The sequence below is a fragment of the Cavia porcellus genome, unplaced genomic scaffold (genome assembly GCF_034190915.1).
Source record: "Cavia porcellus strain 051 isolate PalLab524CR breed Dunkin Hartley unplaced genomic scaffold, mCavPor4.1 scaffold_15, whole genome shotgun sequence".
In the NCBI taxonomy this organism is placed as follows: domain Eukaryota; kingdom Metazoa; phylum Chordata; class Mammalia; order Rodentia; family Caviidae; genus Cavia; species Cavia porcellus.
In genome coordinates this window covers 26,177,896-26,200,547 of record NW_026947498.1, presented here as the reverse complement: position 1 = coordinate 26,200,547, position 22,652 = coordinate 26,177,896, and positions in this window count along the sequence as shown.

Genomic DNA, 22,652 nt, shown 5'->3' with positions numbered 1-22,652 from the left:
ACTTAATTTTGGGACAGCCAAGAATGAGAATCTGACTGGATATATTATGAAAAGCTTTATCAGTCCATATTCAGATGTAGAGGATATTACTATGATATAGTTAATGTGTATTTGCATATATTTATATGGATACATACATAAATATGAAGAGATGAGAAAAGGAGCAAACTTAAATCTAAGTTTTTATTAAATAAGTAAATGAGACATACCGTTTGGTGATTTTACTAATTGCTGTTTTGGATTTTATAAGAGTAGATTTTCAGTATATTTGTTCTTGTTTTCCTTTATCACTGTTAAGAACTGAGAGAGATAAAAGGAGAAAAAAATAAAGGCAGACTAATATAGATGAGAAATCACCCTCGTTACAGAAACATTGTTCACTTGCTTCTGGCATAAACTGAGGGAGAGACCATATATTCATGTCACAACATAATGGCATAGTGTAGACCATTTCTATATGCATTCTCATTCCAGACTAATTTGTCAATTGTCAGTAAATTCAGCATCTTCCACATCCGGATAAATATAGATTTGTTTCTCAGCTGACGGTAAATACATTGCAGCTGTTCTAAGGCAGGCAGCAGATAGATGGAGGTGGTAAGGTGACTTTCTGGCTGAGTGTGACGTTATAAAAATACTCCAGAGAGGAAGTATTCAGAATGTGTTAAAAATAAAAAAGACCAGAGTCGGGTCCTCTCACCATCGTCCTGATGATTCTTTTCTTGGCCACTGTGGGTTTTTGAGTTGTGGTAAGGTAATTAGGACCAGATGAGTCAATCCAGAAGGGTCTAAGGAAGTTACATTCTAGTCTCCATGACTCTGTGGTTTAGTTAGTTTTGCTTTGATCCTCAAAACTCCCTCCTTATCTGAGATTCTGATTTCTGCTGTATCAGATTCTTGTGGTCAACCTCAGTCTGAAAATATTAAACGGAAAATTCCAGGAACAAACAATTGATAAGTTATAGATCGTGTGCTATTTTAAGTAATGTGATGAAATCTTGTGATGTTTTACTTTGTCCTTCTCAGGACATGAATCCTGGCTTTGTTCAGCATATTTACTCTTTGTATGACTTGCTACCATTTGTTACTTAGTAGCTGTTTCACTTAGCTGATTCACTGCCTGGATGTTGTAGTGCTTGTCTCCAAGTAACATTTACTTCACTTAATAAAGACTTCAAAAGTCCCATCAAGTTAGGATTTGGCACTTTTTGAGATTTTAGGCATCCACTGGGAGACTTGGAACATAACTCTTGCAGATAAGAAAGGATTATTGTATCGCTCACATATTATTTTGAAAACAAGAGGAACAACTAGATAAACTAATAAATGTGTGTAATGGTTTGTGTCTAGATTCCCCTCCCACACAAGCCTCATGTACTCATAAGTGTGGTTTTGAAAGGTGATTGGATCATGAGGGTGTGATACTCATCAGTGATTAAACCACTGAGGATTTTATAGTTAAATTTGATGTTGGCAGAGATGGTCACTAGAGGAGTGGTTTGGAAAGTCTATCTCCCTTTTTCCTCCCCTGATCTCTCTCTCTACTTCTTGCTTGCTGTACTATGAGCAGTGCTCTGCCATGGAGCCAGCTGATTATCTAAGATACTAAAGGTGCTAAAATCAACCTTTTTTCCTTTAAATTGTGGATGTCAGACACTGTGCCTCAGTGATGGGAAAGTAACTAAGACAATGCATTATGTAAATTTTGACCCACTATTCTTTGTGATTCACTGTATAGTGAACACTAAAAAAAAAAAAAATTTCAAAGAAGTTGTACAAGGAAATTATGAAAAATAGGTGAATATAGAGTACTAGATGATATAGTAAAATAAAAAAATAATACATTATAAGAAGTTTAATGTGGGCTTATATGTGTTGAAAACAAAAAGTGTTATGCCTGGTAGTCCAGTGATTTTCCAAATGTGTCACAAGGATCAATAGAATCAGCAATGTAGGATGTCTATTAAGGAAATACATTCTTTATCTCCAACACAATCTTATTAAATCTGAAACGATGATGGAGTGCAGCAAAATCTATATATCAACATGCCCTCCAAATGAGACTACGTGGGAATTACTGGTAAAGTTATATGAAATTAGAATTCACCTGAAAAGGAGAACAAAAACTTGAAATGAATAACTTACTTGGAATTTTTGTTAGACAAAAATTTTGTCAAACATATATAAGATATTAAAGAAAAATATGTTTCAACCCTTCAGAAGTTATTTCAGGACATTATTCCTGATACGTTTGATATGCCACACATTAATGAAAACTATTGAGATAATTTGGATGCATATGGTGATATTTTTAATTCAAAACTACTGACGTGAGGGGCTCAAGTATCTTGGCTATATCGGCTGTGTTTGGTGGGCAGATTTTAACAGAATTTAATTCAATCAATATAGTGAACTTTTACTGGTAATGTCAATAGTGTTGGTGATATGGCAAGATATATTTATAAACCATAACTTTTAATTTGTTTACCACTTGTATTTATTTGGGAAAACTCTTTTTTTTTTTTTTTTTTTTTTTTTTTTGGTCTTTTTCATTTTTATCGGTACCAGGGATCGAACTCACGACTGCCTGCTTGCAACGCAGGCGCTTATGCCGCTGAGCTAAATCCCCACCCCTTATTTGGGAAAACTCTTGAAAAAGATGTATTTTACACCAGGTATTTGTACACATATAAATCATCCCAGTTCTAATTTTATGCTTTTTCCAAAATCAGAACTCAATTTATTTCACATACGTAGCCTAGTAAATAAATACAGTATTGACTAATCGCCGATGAAGATAAAATTATAATTTTATCTCAGAAATTTGTCAGAATTTGAGGCACATAATCTAGTGGTAAGTGATAAATATAAAGGAAAATTAATCTCCTACCATAAAAAAGAAAGGAATGAATTCTCAAACTCAATACATTTAACTACAAAGTTTTTCAAATGACAATTAAAGTCATCAAATACAGAAGTTAAAAAGAAAAAAGTGTTTACTGTCCAGTAATACAACATTTCATTGCCTTATGTAAAAGACATGAAAGGTTATAAGATTCTAGATTGACACTCCTATAAGAAACGTAGTAACAGAAAGGAATGAGAACAAATTTAAATAAATTTTAGTGGGACATAAAAAGTGACAGAAATGAAGATCCGAAGATGAACAGTGAATTGTCTATTACCATGCATCAGTGAGGTGAAGAGCTGACAGTCATACAGAAGTATGATTGGACAAAAGTATCTTGGCGTAGAAGAGTTACAATTTCTAAGATTTGCCTTGATAAGGAGAAATTCTTATTTTTGACATGCTTGGGACAAGGGGAAGAGGAGAGAATAAAGGAAGTCTGAGGTCAAAGGGAGCTTCTGGCTTTAGGGACCCTTCCAGCCCCCCAGTCCCCATCAGATCACAATACTAAACACACCGAAACAGAATATTTTTAATAATTGCATCCTGAGCTCTTCCAGCACTTATATTAAAAACAGAAGATGAACAATCTAGAAGAGGAAATAAAGTGTCAGAATAGCTAAAGTAGTAATAAACATCTCTGTATAAAAAAGAAATAAAAGTTCAAAACTGTACACCATTAACTAGAAAAATTTGTAAGAACAACACAGCTTAGGTGAAAAAATAATCATTTTTATTTGGGATGAAATTAGAATAAAAAGGCTGTTGAGCATATATACAAACGAAAACAATTAATTCTCCTTATACAGATATGAAAAGATGATGCAGGAACAATGACAAAAAATTTCATAATGAAATCATTAAATCTGTACTAAGGATTAGACAAAATTAGAATTTTGGTAGGCTAAATTTGACATTTTCCAGAGTAAATTAGAAGTGAAAAGTTTGCCTGAAATATATGTTCATATAGTCAGAACTGACCATGGGTGTTCTATCAAATTCATGGAAAAATTCAAAATTCTAGTAAAATTCACTAGTTACCACTCTGGAGGACCAGGAAGACTAAGAAAGCATACTAGTGGAGAGCAAACAATAGGGTTGCTAGTTAACAGGGTCGACAGCAAATTTGTCAGAAAAACCAATGGCAATATGTGATTTTTATAATTTCCAAAATAATGCTATGGGGTTTTTATGTGTGGCCAAATTGGAAAAAAACAATAAAAACAAATGCAAAATTACTTTGGAAGACTTGTTCTCATCACTGTTAAAACAAAACAAAACAAAACAAAAAACTTAGTTAATTCCTGTTGAAGATGAAATCACAATCCATATTTACAGAGCACATATTGTGATTAAATGTCACTTCAAAAAAACTAATGGGAGAATTTATGAGCAAAAATTCAAATCCTGTTATAAAATACATACATTTGTTTAAAGAAATAATATATTAAGAGGTGGTGGTATTTAAACTGAAATTTAAATATAGAAATTTAAAAGGTATAAAAACATGATAAAAACTATTCATGTGAAAAACTCTAGTAAGTTTATATGATTTGTAATATGCAAGAGGCATTTCATTATGAGCATCTCATTAAATAAATGTCTAGAGAAAGGAACAAGCATCTAAATAAAAAGGTAACTTCTACTAGACACTGAATAATGTGGTGCCACAGCGATGAATATGGCAAACTTTCCAATTTCTCTTTACTCTTCCTCCATAATTCATAGAATTTTTTGTAAGAAAAAATACTACAATGTTAAAAATTGTGATTAAATTGTCAGGTAAACAAACCTCAGCTTAATTTATAATGTAACCAACTGTTATATGTTTAAAAAACATACAATTTTCTACTACTATTTTTTAGTTAAAGGCACTTTAAATTAAAAAGAATATGTAAAAACTTCATATATCTTTTTTGTTTATTGTATCTGCTTACTATGAGGAAATAGATCTTTAAAAGAACTCAGTAGTATTTCTAGAAAAAAATACAGTTAATAAAGTTAACAAATGCCATGGAGATGTTCTACAGATGATCGGACTTCAGTGAAGAGATAATTCAAGGACTCAGATACGGAGCGGAGAGAATGTTCCAGTATGCAATGAAAAGACAGTAGCTGGTCAGCATGGCAGAAAAGTTATGAGAAATAGAAAATGGAATGAGAAATGCAAAATATGACAAATATACACTTCAGAATGGAAGGAAACTACTGTATTTTATCTAATACTTTTCCTGTACCCATTGAAATGATTCGATCATATTTGTTCTTGGTGTGATTATTTTATTATGTGTCTAGTTTTTTCTTAATCTCCTGTGGCTCCCTCTGATGATCCCACTGGCTTCCTGGGTCATGGCAAGGATCAGTAGAATAGATTATAAGATGCAGACACAACTACAAACAGATTCACCCAATTTATCTTTGACAAAGGGGCCAAACATGTTCAGTGGAAGAAAGATAGGCTTTTTAATAAGTGGTCTTGAAAAAACTGGGTCTCTACATGCTGAGACTAAAACTATACCCTTGTCCATCATCATGCTCTAAAGTAAAAAATGTATCAAAGATCTAAATATTAAAAGAGAAATAATCTTCTGGAAGAGAAAGTAAGTGGAAATCTTGAAGTCAGAGGTGTATACAGAGAGTTCATGAACAAAACTCAAATTGTTGGTGGGGAGTGTAGACTGGTACACTGGAAATACTTCAAAGAGTCAACAATATTGTTTTGTACATCAAAAGAAATCACCAAAAGAGTAGAAAGACAATCTGAAAGTGGGAAAAAATTTAGCTAATTGTCCCGCAGACAAAGGTCTTCTATCTAGAACATTTAAAGAATTGAAAACAGTTCAGGCCCCCTAAATTCAAAGACTAAGTCCAAAATGGGCATCTGAGATGAATACACAATTCTCAGATAAAGAAATGCAAATGACAAGTAGATATATGAAAAAATGTTCAATATCATTGGTCGTTTGAGAGATGCAAATTAAAACAACTCTGATATTTCATCTCCCTACAGAAAGAATGGCTAGCATCAACAAATCAATAACAAATTCTGGAGAGGTTGTGGGGAAAATGGTATCCTGCACTTTTGGTGGCAGTATAAGCTGGTGTAACCACTGAGGAAATCAGTGTTGAGGTTCCTCAAAAAACTAAGATTAGAGGTCCCATCTTCTCAGAACAATTAAAAACATCATACCACAGTGATATGTGTGCACATGTGTGTATAACAGCACAATTTATAATAGCTAAATCTTGGAAACAACACAAATGCTCATCAACTGAGGAGCGAATAAGAAAGATGTGATATTTTTATACAATAGAGAACTTCTCAGTCATAAATAAGGATAAAATTGAGACTTTTATAGGTAAGTAGATGCAACTTGATGCCATAATCATAAGTGAAATAAAACAGACTCATGCATCTCATATTGTCTCCCTGATATAAGGGGCTGAAAGAGTAAATGAGGTAAAAAATATACAATAGATATTGTGAAATGGGAAGAAATCATTCAAAAGTAAAAAAGAACTAGGATGGAGGAAAAGGGAAAGAAAGAAAGGAAATACAAACAAGAATACAATATATTTATATTACCGTCTTTCTTTTAAAAGGTTTGTGCTAAATTGTTTGGAGAATTTTTTTAGCAATATCTTGTATCCAGAGTAGCTGCTTTAAAGATAACAATACTTGATTATTAAATATTGTTATTCTCCCATAATATTATAATGAAATTTTGTTTTACTTTTTCCCTAAGATAAAATTAAATTTAAAAGTTAAAGTAGTGATTCCATTTATACTAACTTCAAAAATAAAACTAAACACTAGAAGTAACATCAGTCAAGTTACTAGTGAATGAACTCTATGATGAAAATTCCAAAATACTGATGAAAGAAGTGGAAAAAATACAATTTTCAGTAAATGGAATGTTTTGGTAGAATTAATAGTGAAATGTTCATATTTATAGCAAAATACAGGTTTAATGAAACTACAATATCAATGAATGGTTTGCACAAATAGAAATATCAATCCTAAAATTGATATGACGCTACAAAATACCCTAAATAACTGTAGAAATCTTGAGTCAAAAAAAAGACATCAAAATAACGTCTCAATTTGCACCATAGAGTTACAGCAACCAAAAAAGTATGAATCTAGCATATTAAACATATGCACACACATACATACACACAATGCACACCATAATAGAAGAGCAGAAGATCTAGAAATAAGAAATAAATCCATAAATTTATAGACAACCAATTTTAGACAAAACCTTCAAAAACATATCTCAAAAGTAAGATAGTTTTTTTTTTAATGGTGCTGAGAAAACTGGATGTCTACATCAGATGATGAATCAGACACTTCTTTCTCACCAAATGTAGAAAGCAACTCAAACTAAGATCTGTAAGACATGAATCTAATATAAGAAAGTATAGGAAAAATAATTTTCAGGCAAGTTGTATAAGTAATTTTTAACAGAATCCGAAGGCACAGCTATCAACAGCAAATATACACAAATTGAATTATATAAAAGAAAGAAATTTCTACACAGTCAGAAAATTAAAAAAAAAAGAAAACAAAAAACAAAAACACACCAAAGAGACAATTTACAGAACAGGATGGAATGTATTCAGAATATTCATCTCACAAGTCATGTCCAGAATATGTAAGAAGCCAAAAAATCTGACAAAAAATGGGCAAATGATTTAGCCAGACATTTTTCAAAAGAAAGTATTTTCACAAATGATCAAAAAATATACCAAAAGCACTGAATGCTGAAAAATGATGAAGTATCTCACCTCATTCATAATGTTTATTACTAAAAGAAAAAAAAATTCACTATACTGATAAGGATGCAAAACAAGACTTTTACACTATTCTTGGGAATGTAATTTAGTTCACCCATTATAGGGAATGGTACGCAGCTCTTAAAAAAACTAGTTATTTAGATGAATAAATGAGCTATATGTGATCCAGTAACCTCATTTCATACCCAAATGGAATCTGAATATCAAATAGATAACCTGTACTCTAATGCTGACTGTGAAACATCACAATGTGTAAGATAAAGAAGCAATGAAGATGTGTATTGGCAAATCAACGAAACTACTGCGGAAAATTATTCAGTCATATAAAATAATAAAATCATTACAAGCAAGATGGGTATTACCAGAGGTCACACTGTGTTAAAAGAAATAAGCCAGACGCTGAGAATAAATGTCACATATTTTCATTCATATGTCGAAGCTAAAAAGAATTGATTTCATAGTAAAAGAGTGGAAGAGTGATTATTAGAGGATAGAAAGGGGAGCAGAGGATGGATAACAACTACCAACCTATAAGAGGAATCAGTTTTATAGTTCTATAGTTCAATTGCATGACTGTAATTTACAATTAGCCTATGATGTGTTTTATGAAAAACTAAAATGAAATTCTGAATTTCCAAACACAAATCAATGATAAAGGTGAGTAAATGTTCCCTGTCTTTATTGAGTACTCATACATTGTAAACATGTACTACATTATAACACTGTACCCAATAACTATGTGCAATTACTATGTTTCATTAAAAAATAGAATAAAGGAAATAATACTATGCTGTTATGGTTTGAGTCTAGATATCCCGCAAAAGCCTTATACAGTTTCAGATGGGTTGAATTTAGTATGTGTTTGATTGGTGGTGCAATGCTGGGTTAAGGGTGCTGAGAGTAAGGGTGGGTGATGTTGGATCAGTCCACTGATTGGACTGGCACTGCCCTACTCATGGTAGACTGGTTATGATACCGGGGAGAGAAAAAGGCTTGTCCTTCTGTCTTTTGTTGCTTTTGCTGTCTTCTGTTGCTGTGAATGGGTTGCCCCTGTCTTATGTGCCATCCTTTCTCAGAGTCAGTTGATTATGGACTGAAACCTCTACAAACTGTGAGCTAAGCAACCTTTTCCCCTTATAACTTTGGGTGTTAGCCCTTTTGTCTCAGAAAAGGACAATATGCAAATATAATAGGGCATATGCAAATACAAGCTATCTATTTTCCAAGAGGAAAAATAAAGGTATATGACACTTATGTTGCACTATACTTTATTTAAAACATACAATATGGATTTTGAAGTGTATATACTACTTTCAAAAGCAATTCCTAACCTTTCCCAGACACTGGTGAAAGTGTTGCCTGTGGACAGATGGTCTATGAATCAAGAGTTGAAAGAATTTTTTACTTCTGTATGTATTTTCTATTTTATTTATCTGTACAAATTATTTTTCACACGAACTATGTTTTTTCTACTTAAAATTCAATGAATAAAAATGAAGACAAAAGTAAAATGAAGACAAAACTGAAACAAAACCAGAAATATAATTACCTGTTACATAATTTCAAGTGATGAACAATGTGAGTCTAACCTTATTGTTAATTCTTACTAACAGGAAAATGTAAACACTGATTCACATTTTTCAAAAACAGAAGAACACTAGTAGCTATAAAGTAGATTAAGCCTTAATAAATCTTAACATGGGAGAGAATATATCCTGCATGTCCTCAAATTAGGACTCCAAAAATTTTAATTATTAAATTTACTCATAACTCTCCGTGAAATAGAATCAGAAAAAATATGCCAATGTTAGAATTCTATATATGCAGCCCTCATGTCTTTACATAGTAACTGATTGAATTCTTATTTAGCAGCTACTATAACCTGGTTATTAAAGATACATTGACCAGAACTTCTCATACATCATAGAATAGAGGACAAACGAACATAGAAATCAACAGTTGCAGTACACTATAATAACTAAAGTGACTGAGATATTCACACAATGCAAAATAGATCATAGAGAAGGATGGCTGAAGTACCATAACTTGAAAGAAACTTTTGCAAAATATATAGAACTTCACAGGATGATATTAGTAGTCAGACTAGAAGGGGATAGTAGAGTTTCAAGATCAGGAAATTCATTTTTTATCTTTAATCTCTTTTGTTTATTGGTTTATTTTTGTTATCTCTGGGTAAGTTTTAGGTACTTGGTATGAAATATTGATAAAACTGGTAACTTTCTAAAAGACAATATCATCAAATCATTTTTATATTTTAAAAGGCACAATATTCTCTCAATAGACACACTGTATAAACTGATATGCTTACAGCTTGTCTGCAAACTGTCCCTAGGTCAGCCAATTGCAGATCTTCAATTTCCACGTGAATTTTCTCATAAGTAAAACACTCTGAGAAGAATGTTTCCTACAGGCCCTGCTTGCTCCAGACTGCTTCATCACTAACTTTGCCCCTTTTGATCATCTATTCCAGATTGTAGTTTAGTATATTCTGGAGGCACAATATTTTCCCAGTTCATAAACAGAGGAAAATTTAATTCCAAGGATGATTTCCCTAAAGCTAAAAGATCCACCATAAAGAAAATTTGAAGGGGCAGTAAATTTTTTAGCAAGGTAATACATTTGCAGCACATTCACCACGGAGAATTTGTACATGCACGCAACACATCTTAAGTTTTTTTTTTTTTTTTTTTTTTTCCTTTTTGTCTCCTTGGTCTTTCTTCCCTCCAAACTTTTCTCCCCTTCACATTAGCCAAAAGCTCTTCTTTTACTTTTTCCTTCAATTAATTTTTTCTTTAAATTTTTCCTTTCTTTCCTCTATTTTTGTTCCCTTTTGTATCTGAAATGTTCTTCCTACTTCCTAATATCCATCCTTTATTTTGCTCCTTATAAGCTTGTATGTCTGATTTCTTTTACTAGATAAATGCTGACAAGGCTGTGGGAGAGAAGGGAGAAGCCCTTCTCTATCATTGGCGGGAGTATAAACTGGTACAACCAATATGGAAATATCTAAAATTAGACATTCTTTTTGATTCAGCTATTTTGCTTGTAGGGGTCTTCTTGAAAGAGTTAAAATTTTCATAGCACAGCACAAAGTTTTTTACACACACTCATGCTGATAATTGCCATTTTATTTCCTCCTTTGCATAATGAATACATTTTTTTCTTTTCTTTTCTTCTTTTCATTTCTTTTCTTTTCAGGAGTGACAGGGTGTTACTATATAATTCATGCTGACCTGAACTCACTATGTAACCCAGGTTGGGCTCAAATTGGTGGTGATCTTCCTGCCTCAGCCTTCTGAGTGTAGGCATTACAGGTGTACACCACCATGCTTGGCCATCTTTGTTTTCTTTTTTTTTTTTTTTCTTTTTATAAAACTTGTAATCTCTTGATGAAAAGTAGTACAATATAGAGGGAGACTTGTTTCTGACTGAATAAAAACTCTAGTGATTTACTCTTTTAAAATAGTCTCTACATATATTCCTAATTTTTTCTTTTTGTCTTAAGAATATTTTTTTCTATATCTTAATAGCTCAGATAACAGAAATAGTGGATATTGTGAAAAGACTTTCATTGATTGCTTCTAGGATTATATGATTTTATTTACTTCCAATCAAAAATGGAGTGAACTAAATAGTTTTTATTAGTGGCTAAATTTGCATTTATATGATATTTCCATGTTGCACTATTATTTTAGTGTATGACATTATTTGCTATCACGTGTAACATTTGGTTTCATAAGTAAAGAATCAATTATAAGTTTCTTTACATTTTTGATATATTGCAAGAGATGTCTGAAGAGGATAAATAGATGTTAATATTTGGTATTTTTGTTTAGCTCTGTAATATATAATTTGCTATGTTTATTTAGTATTCTCTTATCCATGTATACGTTCATTTGTTTATCCTTTTATTCATTTGTTAGAAATATTTGCTAGTGCAGGGCCCTCTGCTAGGAAGTTCTAATGCTGTAGCAACAAAAATCAGCCTCTGTGTTTTTTTAACTTTAGTATGTTACACATATTAAAGGTCTTAGCATCCTCAAGAAGTCTGTTATTTCTTTAGTGCAAGTTTTCATGCCAGAAACTATGTTTATTTCAATGGAAACTAACAAATCTTAGAGAATACCAAATATATGCCTAAAATGGTTCACTACAATTCTAAATAAACATATAGCAACTTCAGTGTCATCCTCTCGCTGTACTAAGTGTTTTATTGTTATTAGAGGACAGTGCCCGGTTTGAGGCTCCTTACAGAGTTTAATGAACTTTGTGTGAGTAACATGATGAAATGAAAGAGCTGGGAAGTTACATAATGAAAGAGATGTTAAGTTATACTCAAGAAGACAAATTAAAGGTATTCAAAAGATTGTTCTGCAAAAATGGGATAATAAGTCCAGTTTTAAAATAATCATTCAAGGAGCATTTGAAAATCTAATCTAGCCCTTTTAAATATCTACTGAAACCCAATACTCTGGAAGGCTGAGGCAGGAGGATCACAAGTATTGGCACAACCTTAGAAATTTACTGACTTGACAAGATACTACCTCAAAAAATGGGAGTGGAGTGGGAGGTAGGAGTACAGATGTAGGTCAGTACGAAAGCCCTGATTGAATCACTAGTACAGAAAACAGTTACTGAGAATGGGACTTTTGTTTCCTTTAGAAGGTATTTTAGAGCTATGGATTTAGTTCAGTGACACAGCCCCTGCCTGGCAAGGGCACGGTCTGAAGTTCAATCCCCGGTAGATATTTTATTTCTTCATTTTAAATTAATTTTATTAGTACACTTTTGATGTACATAATGATCACACTCCTCATAGGGAATTTGCACGTGTACATGATCAATCTTGATTCTTCATTTTTCCTCTTCCCCTTCCTTTGCTTGGACCCTTCTTCCCTTCCTTAATTATGAAAGCTTTGTTTCCATTTTTTTCCTTCTAGTACTTTTTATTTTCCCTTTTCCTCTTCCTTATTTCTTTTCATCTGAACATTTTCTTCTTACTCTAATAAATAAGTTTTCAATTCATAAAAAGATACCATTTACTGCATATAGGTTACAGAAATGATCAACTCTTGACATTGGATTATGCTCTCAAGACAAAATGTGGGAGTCAGTTGTAAATGAAATATACGTATTTTTATATATAAAAAAAGGAGAGAAAATGTAAAAGAAGCAAGAGGGGGATAATATTTATTCTGCAACACCAAGCAGAAACACCAAAATAGTAGCCAGGATTTGGAAGCAGATTTATTTATGTGGACAGGCACTGATTGGGCTCATTCCCAAAATATCAGGCCCCGATCTTTGAGGATCTAGGGCTGGTGACCTAGGGCTGATCTCTGATATCTCTGATGATCTCTGATGGTCAGCAGAAACTACAACAGAAACTACCGCAGAAACTAGAGACAGACTGACTTATCAACTGGGGATTGATTTATATAATGTGTATCATACTGACCAGCTACGCACAGTGACCAGCTGTTTCTAAGAGAGAAAAACCAGAATCGGAACAACAATGACGTTGAAGTATAAGGCTGGGGAGTGAGGAGTGCGTATTTTCTGTTACTACTATGAGGAAACACCCAATTATTTCAGTAGGGTGACACTTAATATAGACCAAATGTGGCCCAAGAGTTATCCTAGTCCAATAATAAATACAATAGTAGCAGCAATTATCTAACATCTATTGAGTATCTACAGTTCTAACCATTTCTTCTGAATTTTCTCATTTAATAATGTCAAATTTTATTAGCCAATTTTATACGTACTAGATTCGCTTGGATGCTCTGGGTTTGTGCTTGTTTTGCTACAGTAATTATTACTATTAATTATTATTAGTTTATTAGCATTTTCTACCTCTCACAAAAATACTTTTTCAAAAAAATAAATTTTTAAATTCCCCTAATAAATATCTATTTTTCAGCATAGAATCTAAATTGTATAAAAGTTAATTAATTTGCCTGGGTCACATAGATAGTAATTAGAAAGCTGAGAATTTATAATTAAAAGACTGTATGTACGTGTTTCGCATTGAGGATTGTGAAAATAAGAAAAACATAATTCTTACCTTCCTGAAATTTCTTAAATAAATCATGTTACATCTATGGCTGGATTTAGTACATAGAGTTGTAGGGATAAAAAGTGAGGAAACTGATTAACTCAGAAGAGAGATGAAGTAACCCTTATTCTCGGGTTACAGTTGGGTTTACGTTGGGGATGTCGCTCAGTGGTAGAATACATGCTTAGCTTATATACAGCTCAGAATTCAACCCCCAATACAGCGGGGGGGGGGGGGGATGATAGACCTGCACATGAATTCGTGCTCAGTGTTTTAGTATCTTAATATTTGCATGAAGGCTTCAATTATCTTAGTCCTCAGAGTTCTTTGACACACTCAGTAAATCTTAGAAGTGAGCAATTGAAGATGATTAAAATGCAAGCAGAACAAGAACCTCGTCTCACCCTTTTTTCTCTTTCTCTAAGCATCTAGTTTCTCCAGGTATCAGACTGAAAATAGGATAAAATGTAAAATGAGGTATGTTGTACCTGAATGAATGAAACATGTATTTCAACCTATCAGTGAGTTTTGTGATTCTTGTTAATTGTTGTAGTTGATAAAGTCACTGTTACTGACAAATTAACATGCAGGGCTTTTGTTTCTCAGAGAAATACAGGGTTAATGTTTGATAAGCCTGTAGTCACAGTAGTCTTCCAACTGATTAATCCACAACCTTGTTTTCTTTGTGTTTCCATTCAGAGATACCTTATTTCATGCATATTTTTATGTATGACAAATATTGAACTCATGGCCAGCAGTATTTAAAACTCATGCTTAAATAAAGCTTCTTCAACATGCATTTTTTTCGTGAAACACATCACAGACATTTTGAACTTAGAAACAGTACAGAGCACTTAAAAAACTACACTTGACAATCACTTTAAACAGAAAAATCAACATCAAAAAGTATAAAATGCAAGATAAAATAAATGCAAACAGTGTAAAATGCATTGTGTTCTTTCTCCCTCAATGATAAAGAATCTCATGAACTAGATGATGAGGAGAGGTTGACAGTGTGGGAAACTGAGACTAAAAGGCAGAAGATGATCCTGTTTGACTATCAGCAGGACACGTGGACTTCAGATGACTCAAATCTTTTGCCCTGGTGCCCATTTGTGAGCGTTTGTGAGTGTGCTGTGTGTTGATTTGGTGCTAACATCAGGTGAGTTGTTAAGTACCATACCACCCGGCGGCTGGCGAGACTGGGTGTTTCTTTGTCAGAACAGAAAGGCTGCCTCACTCAGCCTCTGCAGCTCTCGATTTGAACGGTCTTTGCAAAAAAAAAAAAAAAAAAAAAATATTGAATTTCTAAAAACGAATTTCTTCATTTTCATAATAGGAGAAAGTTTTCTCTGGCCTACTTACCTGATTACATGATTTTAAAAACACATGTAAAAATATGAAAAAAAAAAACCACTAAGGAAATGTAACATAAGTACAAATGTAAAATATTTATCTATCAGAAATATTAAGAAATGAGGAAATAAAATCAAGTTGATGTCATTTGAAATTAAATCCATTAGCTGACAAGACACTCACTACTTTTTTAAAAATGTACTTTCTGTTTGATTCCAGCACAAAATCCTTTCTGCCTTTTCACCTTTTTTCTGGTGTCTTTTAGGGTTTCCTCAGATAGCTCTTCCTTTTTCCCCCTTCTTTTATCCCTTAATATTGTATCCTATAATGTTCATTTGTGCATTTTGTGCTTATACTCTATTTCTCAACTAATCAATTGACCTTCTTGCTCCCATCCCTGGAAACAATTTCTTCTCTTCTTTCTATGACTCTGCATTCTCTAATTCTCTTCCTTCTCTGGCTTTCATTTCTACTTCATTTCTTATATTTTTTTGATGGTTTGTTTTTCTTTCTGGATCCCTTAAATGTGACTTTCACCCAAGCCTCCATCCCCAGCCCTTTGCTACTCTTTTTTATTTTCACTCTGCATGTAGTCATTTATTTTTCAAGGCTGTAAATAACACTCTGACTTGGTATGTCCTAAATCTACAATTCTAATTGTAGTCTTTCTCCCGTGTTATTATTTACTTCCACTTTTCTTTACTATTTTACTATTCCATCTTCAATGAAAAAGATCTGTGCTTTCAAGGGCATATTTTAATGATAGAAAATAAATATTAATAAATACTACATTCATAAATTTGTTATATATATTTTGTTAAGTACTATGAAGTGACAACTAGGGGATCTATCATAGTCAGGTCAGGCACTGAAGGTTTCTTTCCAAAACTAACATAGCTGAAATAATTCTAAAAGAGATAACACATGACAGTATATTTAATCATAATTTTTTATTTTAAAGAGAATAAAACCAAACCAAACCAAACAAAAAAAGAATAAAGCTAATCAGAACAGAACAGCAAGATAAAAATTGAAGCAAGATAATAGGAAATTAACAATGGCCACCATATTGTCTCCTCTTCTTTTCTTCAAAATAGCTGTCCATACCATCAGACATGACAAAATCAAATAGAATGAAACAAAATAAAAGCAATCAAAACAGAAGAATGAAAGCACATTTTAAAGAGAATAAAACCAAACACATAAAACATAATGAAGCCAGTCGAAACAAAATAGTGATATGGAATTTCAAAACAGGGTAATAGGAAATCAACCATTGCTACCATAATGCCTCTTTTTAATCTGCAAAGTTGCTGTCCATATCATAAGATATAACAAAATCAAACAAAACAGAACAGAATAAAACCAATCATAACAAAGCACTGAATAAAACAAAACATCAAATGGAGCAACACAGTGAAGGCATTATTGGATTTCGAAAACAAAACAGAAGACTATCTCCCATGGTTGCTATGTTGCATATTGTTAATCTCTAAATAGGTTATCAGACTACCAGCCTTAGGCCTGCAAAATCAACCAAACAACACAAACATTAAGTTGTTTTTGTATTACAGTTGGTGTCAACTTAGCCTGTCCCCTAGATCAGCCAGTTGCTTCCTGGGGTGGGGGCAGGGGGCAGGAGTGTGGCATTCATGTCTCCCAGGCTGCATGCTTGTTGGCTCACAGAAAGGGTAAACTGGCTTGTTCCTGCTCTCAGGTCCTGTATGTTTTGTGCCAACTCAAGGGAAGAGCAGGTTAGCGAGTTAGCTTCTTGTTCAACAACCTCACTTTCTACATCCTGAAAGTGAGGCATGGTAAGATTCAGCAATCTGTCTACACTGGTAGAGCTGTACTACAATCCAAGGAGCTTCAATTTTATTTAGGTCTTTGCCAGACTACTGGTTGCCATGTTTCCCTTCTTTGTCACTGCCAACTTTCAGCTATTGCAAAAAGTACATGGCCTACCCTTCCTGAAGTTAGGTGTCTTAATCTTATATTTAAGAAAGATTTATGATTGACAAATTTAAGTTACAAAACTACCGAGAGATTAGGAGTGTGAGTGGCTGAGCACTTGCCAGCCACCTGAGACCCTAGTTTAAATCCTCAGCCCTGGAAAAACAATCCGAAAGTTTAGAACTAAGAAACATGACTAAGACAAAACTCTTTAACATGAGATGCTATTATCAAATATAAGAGATACATTTAAATAAATTAACATATCAGTGAAAATAAAAGGTTAGGTAAGAAATGTAACTATTCCTGAGAAGCATTTAATAGGAGGGCTCATTTAAAAACTTAAGTGAATTACCTATGAGACGCATGAAGTAACTGAGAATTTAAAAGCAAACTCTGGTGAAATATTTGAAAACTTCTTTAAAAATGCCTTGGGGGCTTAGAATGTATTTCAATGGTAGAATTCATGTGTGGCATATACAAGACCTAGGTTTGATCCCTAGCACCACAAAAAGTAAACACACAAAAATTAATAAGTAAATCATGTCTTTCTTATGAATAATATCATAGCGAGGATACAGAGATATAAATGGAAATTTTGCAAATCTGAGTCTGTCGTTGCACAAAAGGAAATTCTATCATTATCATCAAGAGGAAATTGAGATATGGCATGTTAGTCATGATGGATCAACTCTTAGCATAACTGACAACTGTAGCTGGTCAAAGTATTGCAAACTGTTACACTGTCTAGTCAGCTAAATTTTCCAAATGGTCTACTAGTGTTGCTGAACAGATTGAATTGTATTAAAATCCCCTTTGTATGTCTGCCTGATTCCTTCAGCAGACTGTGAACTTCTGAAAGTGCATTTCTGTGTAACTCACCACTGTGGTCCTTACTCCATGAGGTTATTTGGCATGTTTGCTTTGCAAATCCTAAAAATATGTGAGATGCAGGAAGAAAGAACCAAAATAATTTGTCTCTAGGAAACAAACACATGACTACGTTTTTAAAAATTTTCCAAATTTATTTGTATTTTAGTTGCTATTCTTTTCATCTTTAATGCATTGGACATATTAAGTGATATGTGTGAAACAAATTTTCTTCCTACAGACTGAGATCATCTGAATGGATATTCTTATCTTTATAGCCATTACTTTTAGGGCTGGTTTAATTTAAGTGTCTATGGGACTTAACACCTGAAAGGATATGAAAATTGACCTACATACATTTGCATGTAACAGATTTAGAAGTATTTTTCTAAATAAGGCATTATGTGTTACATGGCAATTTTGTAAAACAGACATTTTATATTTTTAAGCTACTGTAAGCTGCTAATGAATCAGGAAAAAACTTGTGATCAGATAAGCTAAATATTTCTATCAAAAAACACTTTCATCTTGTATCATTGCAGAAAAAACCATTTTACAGCAATATATGACATTACATAGAAATTTAACGTAATTCAATTCATATAGTCATGAATATTTTCATTAAGGAAAATGTGCGTTTAGCATTTGATAACCTATTTTGCTTCTCACCATGAAGCTTCCAAGCTCCCTTGAGAGTTAGCCATTTCGTCACATATTTCGTACATATTACAGTAAGAGAAATCTCTGGAGTACTGTATGCTGTAGATATTCATGTTATCAAATAGAATGTCCCTAGTTATAGAAATAACGTGGCTGTACGGCCACTGCAACATACAGCTACTGAACATGTGAAGTGTGGTTTCTGAAACTGAGGAATTTAATTTTTAAGTTTATTTAATTTTGATTACTTTATATATTAGTTTAAATAGCCACACATGGCTGTTGGTTACTGTAATGAATAGCAGCATAATTCAGATCATAACTCAGATTATTGACCTTTTAACCCTGATAAAATTAAGTCCATTAAAAAAGTAATTTTATAGAAATCAGAAAAATTCAAATACAACTAAGCAGAGAAGCTCTAGCCATTCACAAATTATGTAATGAGAAAAAAAAAATCTCAGTTCCCAAAATACCCACTAGAGTAAACAAATCAACAGACTGTTTTTAAATTGCTATGAATTTTCTGTAAACAACACATTACCCCACATGTCCTCAGTGAAGTTTGCTGTACCAGCACTGTGCATTAGAGAACAGTCATGCTGACATTCAGAGGATGGGTAGTCAATTTGTTTTTGTGTACCCTATAACCTCTAGATTTTGTTCATGTGCATCATAAGATCTCCAACTCAGAAAAAAAGTACTAATGTGTGCCATGGTCCTTTAGTTTGTTTACAGTTAGTACAAACTGAGAATGCTGAATTTATTCTAAGTAAAACTTCCATATTAAATAAGTGAGAAAATTGATCTTTCTTTGACAGTAAAGTAAGGAGATATTACCTTCTGCTGCAGATTCTGCTTGGTGAGTTGTCTAATTACAGTTTCACTGAGTTGCTACCTGATCTCTTTTTCATAGCAAGGCCACGAAAAGCAGTGTTCAAAGTTATAGTCTCACCTATGTGTCAGAATTTCTCCGTGTGAGTAATCATGGTGAGTTTTTCTACCATACAGGAGTTCCACATCTGGGCTGTTAGGTGTTGGTAGCATGTAAGATGACCAGAGCATCAAAGTGAAGGCACTGAGCGATACACTCAACTTGGCTGAGCTCCCTGTGTAGTCATGGCTAAACTGCTGGCTGGTAAAAGGCAGGAGCTGGGAAGACAGATGCAGTGGCAGAAAACCTATGAAGGAAAGTATCCATCGATTCTGCAGGATAGAGCGTAAATAACAGAATTCAGATGAGGAACTTGTTCAATGTGAAACAGTAGTGATGCCAGAGGGATTGAGACTGCCTATACATGCTGGGAAATACTTAGCATCTCCAGTCTGTCATTAAGAAACAGATGACAGTGCAAGAAGGAGGCAGGTATTTGGTGCTAAAAGGTTGAAGAACTAAGTTGGTCACCTGGATAAGTTTTACGGAATAAAGTAAATACCATCTCATGGGAGCCAAGGTGCACAGTCAGGACCAGAGGTATTATGGATGTGTTGCTAAAACTTCCTGTACTGATTAAGAATTCCAACTTGTTCCTGGTCTAAAGAAAAGGTGTTGTTCAAAAGATGTGTCTTGGAGGAAGTTTCAGAGTATTATTGGGCCTCAGATATATAGAGAGAAATTGAGCAAAGACAAGAAATAGGCAGGGGCTGACGTGCTCCAGGAGAATCTGAGTGTCCTTTCCTAAAATTCCATCAAAGTCTTTTCTCACAAAATGTACACTGACTTTCTTTACCTAAAATGGGAAGCCTTTTTTCAATTTTCAATCAACTAACCAAATGCTGCAGAAAGAGTATCCAGAATTTCTGTTATTCTCCACTCATTTTCATTAGATGTTAACATTTTATGTGGTCATTAAAAGCCAAAAATTGATATTTGCAATACAATTTGCTATCCTACAGACTGGAAAATTTAGGCACTTTTTCAAGAAATGTCCGATTTCTTATTGAGCACCAAATCTAGTCCACATTTTGCATTTATCTGTCTACACCTTCCTTAACTCCCGTCTGTGACATTTCTTCAGTCATCTTTCTCTTTATGACCTTTTTTCATTTAAAAAGTACCAGAACTTTTGTACCAGAACCCACGCAAAACCAAAGCAGACATTCTGCTCCGAGAAAGCAGCTTTATTGGGTGGGAGGGTAGAGTGCTTGCGGACCAAGACAGCTGCCATTTGGCGTGGAGAAAGGGTTTTCAAGGGTTGTTCTGCAGGGTGGCAGGCTCTGCAGGTGAGCCAGGTGCTAGCAGCGGAGTGTAGCAGGTTGTCATCCTTACCTCCTGGGCAGGGTTGACTTTTGCAGTAGGAATAGTTCTGGGAAGTTTCCTTTTTTTGCAGCCCAAGTGTGAACAGAATCTGAGGGGCAGGCTGGTGCTTTAATCATATTTCTTATTTTCTGGCAATGATGTTACAGCAGTGATGGTTACTGATTTTCATTGTTTCCAAACTCAGTACTTCATGATATCAAAATACTCAATACTGGTCATACTAACCTTACTCTTTCAGAAAAAGTAGTTTTTGACAAATTTCTCTGCAGTAGTTTTCTTTACTAAAAGTAATAAGTATCTCAAAGATACTTTGAGATTATACAAAATTTCGTTTTGTTTTTAACTCACTGACTTAATATGCATTTATGATTTAAATTATACATTTTAAATCATCCCTGTATGGAGATCATCCATACTTGCAAATGGTGATTTTCTGTTTTTTGTCATTTTTTATACATTTCTTAATGAAATACTCATGCAAAATACAAAAATCCTTTCCTTCTTTCCTTCCTTCCATCTTTCTTTCCTTGTTTCCTTCCTTCTTTCTCTCCTTCCTTCCTTCCTTTCTTCCTTCCTGTATTTCTGCTTGGTTCAGAGTTTTTTTTTTTTAATTCAAAGTATTATAATATGTTCTTTTCAGCATCTATTTCCAGTGTTTGTAATGTTCAAATTGCTCCTGATTTGACTATTAAAACTCTTTCAATCTAGCTCCTATGTCTGGGTATATTTTAATTATTGTTTGAGTATTCCTTATTTTCTAGCAATATGAAAACTAAAAAAAAATGTGCTTTTTACTTTGCATTTAAAGCCACTAACATTACAAATACTATGGACATAATTGTGTCTGTAGGAATTTTTAAAATCTGGCGGAGGACAATACTTGATTGATGATATCCGCTTTTATTTCATTGTTTAGATATCCTCTACATAGATTGAATTAATGTCGCTATTTGATTTACATAACTGAAAAAGTTCTATTAAACTAGAAAATATATTTATCATATTTAATATTTAGTTTGCCATTATTTTAAAATTATTTATAAAGGAAAAGACAATATGTGATTCAGAAATAGTATTTATGAAAAGAAGATGTTCAAAATAACTATAAATTCATGTCAAAAATAGAATACAGAGAAGTTACTGCTTAACAGCTGGGCTTACTAGAGATAGATCACTTTTTCATTGACTTTTTGTATATCATTTTTTCAATGAGTTATTGATGAGCATGTAACTCAAGAGTGGTAGAGCAAAACAAAGTTAGAAAATCATGATGAAAGGTCATCAATAACTTCATGAATATATTCACAGTCTGCCAATTGAATATATTGTTTATGCAACAGTGACTTCAATACATATTATGTCATCATATGGGAACTGGTGGAGATTTATTTCTTGATTTGGAAGAATGTATTTCAAACAACTGTTTCTTACCCTGTAGATGCCTGACAATTGTAGTATTGTCATTATGTGAAAGAACCTTCACATAAAATTTGAAACTGCTTTTTTACATGATATCATTGAGTTCTCCCTTATATGTGGATTTTGATTTGCATGTTTATTGTTGTTTGTGTATATATAAGTTATAATTACTACAGAGTTTTTGGTGTTTATTTTGCAGAGTAGGGAATACTTTGCCACAATTATTCTACAAAATAAAGGACATTTTAACACTGAAATGTAGAAAGAACATAACTTCAGAATTATAGCCTCAGTTTTTAATTAAGTACACTTATGTTTGTGGTAATCTCCTCTGTTGCTATTAATTT